Raw genomic sequence first — 2544 nt, forward strand, 5'->3', positions numbered from 1 at the left:
CACAGTCCCTCTGTGCCTTTGGGGAGCCCTGGATCTTTCTGGTGTCATTGTTCAGTGTTATCTGAGAGGTGTCCAGGGAGTAGAAGTTTGATTCCTAGGACGGTTTAGACTTCCAGTTGTAGGGTCTCTCTGGGCTCCTGGTTGCAATAATGGAAAGGCAGTGCACGTGAGATCTCAGGGCTCCACCAAAGGGGGTGCCAGCTGGGATGTGCACTGACTTTATGCAGGAACCGGCCCCCCAAAGAGCTGGTGTGAGCTGGGGTCTGTAAGGTCTTGTGACCTTGGGGAGGCTATTTCATCTCTCCAGACTGACACGTAGAGATGATGGCAATAGTAATAGGACCTACCCGAACCAAAGGCTTGTCCTGAGGTGTGAGAGACAGTGACACAGTCCCTGGTGCAGAGTGAGGCCCTTCATAGATTAATATCAATGACCATGCTGCCATTTTTTAAGAAGAACCGATATCCAGTGTTCAGGAAGGCATTGACACACCTCGTTTTTCTGAGCCTAGGTGTCGAATTAAGACAGGAGTTGTACCCAATGGTTGGTGACACCTGACCGAGTCCGGAACTCTCACTGGTGATATTCTGAGCAGAAAGGCGTTCTCCCACCATTTACTACCTTGTCCTTCAGCCCACATCAGTCAGTCTGCTGGCTTTTGCTTCCCCGTTTCTCTTGTTCTCAGGGAAGTCTATTCTGAGGCTTGTAGAGAGGGAAAAGGTGGAGGTGGACCTGAAGGAGCAGATGGGAGAGCTCAGTAGGATGTCCTGTCTTACTACCAACTTGGGCTGCGGGCAGGATTATTTTCTAGTCGGCACTTCCACCAAGAGCTGGTGACCCTCTGTTGCACCTCTGGTTTATAAAAAGGTTCAGATGACCTTTATCACAACTTCAGCTGGGGTATTTTTAGCTAAACTGTTCTCTAAACACTAACTTACATTTATTTTACTAATCTGCTGTATGATTGCTCTAGTTCTGTCTTGTATGCTCCTTTTCCAGGGAAGAGTTTCCCAGATCAGTGGGCTCCCTGCCCAGCCCTTTATACATTTTTCTTAGAGTTTGGGTAGAGGAGCCCATCTGCCTCAGAAGGCATTTGTTTCCAACAGTCAGTCCTAACGGGGGCTCTTCATCTTTGGTTCTGGTTCAATACCTGAGTGGGGACCCAAGGGATTTAGGAGCCCTCTTCATAGCCCTGATGGTGAGCAGAGTAAGGGGGATGACCCCCCTCCCCAAAGGCCTCTAACTCTTCAACAACTTGAAACAATGAAAATGGCTTCTATTGTTTTCTCTCCTCTCTCCTTTCCCAAGAGAACAGGCCAAATGCTGTTCAGTTCCTCTTGCATCAGATTTGAGTTTGTACTTCATTATAGAAATCAGTCATAGAAGGAAATGCTCTTAACAAAAGTGCACACTCATGGGCTTCTTCCCATGTGCCTGGCATTCTAAGTGCTTTACATGTATTTACTCATCAATCTTCTCAATTACCTTTTGGAGTGGGTGCTATTATTATCCCCCTTTACAGATGAGGAAACTGAGTCTCACAAAAGATGAGTTGCAAAAGATGAGTAGCTTGCCCTGAGGTGCACAGCCCCCTCCCACCTCCCTCCATCCCTCTCTTCCTTCCCTTCATCGCCCTCCTGAGGGAGCTAGGGAATTCTTTCCGTACAGATCAGCCTCTGGAAACAGAGCAGGGTGGGGAGTGGACCTGGAGGGGCAAAGGGAGGATTGAGGACACACCGCTTGTGCCTCCTTCTTCCACTCAAGGATCTGCAGGGACCGTTCCATGTTGGGTCAAACCCGGTATTCAAGGAATTACACAACAACCCCATCAAATCCAGCCTTCTCCCTTCTGAATCTATAGAGAACAGGCCTTGCACTCCATTTGCTGGTGTCCTTACTCTGTGTGTCTTTTATATATTGTAAGTGTGATATATATATATATTGTAAAATCTTACTCATTTCTTTATGTTACTCTGATATCCAGGCCCAGGGGATTTTTGTGCTTCTGGGGACAAGCATCACCCCAGGCCTCTCCCCGCCAGTCTGGCAGCCTACGATGGGAATGGCTATGGGCTGGCTGGTACTGAGCTGCCAAATGGCCCCTCTCTTTGCTGAGAGCACATGCTAAGTAGGTTCTCGCAGAGCGATGAGTGCTCGCTGGGCGCTGACTCTAGAGAGATGGCACTTACACTCCAGCTTTGCCAGTTACTAATTGGACTAGCACTTCACCCTCTTGAGTCTGTCTTTCCTCATCTGGAAAATGGGGATGGTTCTTACAGCCCTTTACTATTGTAGGGATTCAATGAAATAATGAATGTTAAAGAGATTGGTATATCATAGGCACTCGCCTGGGGAAGGGGCTGGGTTTTACTCCTCTTTGAACCCCTACCCCTGACACAGTGACTGACACATAGAAGGTGCTTGGTAGCTGTTTCCTGACCTGAACTGAACTGATGAGGCTCTTTGAGGATTTGGGTGCTGGTAGTGTTAACAGGTTCTGAGGTAACTAATGTATGCGCGCTCCCTCCCCCCCCCTCATCTTT

The sequence above is a fragment of the Suricata suricatta genome, chromosome 7, assembly GCF_006229205.1.
Source record: "Suricata suricatta isolate VVHF042 chromosome 7, meerkat_22Aug2017_6uvM2_HiC, whole genome shotgun sequence".
NCBI classification, from domain to species: domain Eukaryota; kingdom Metazoa; phylum Chordata; class Mammalia; order Carnivora; family Herpestidae; genus Suricata; species Suricata suricatta.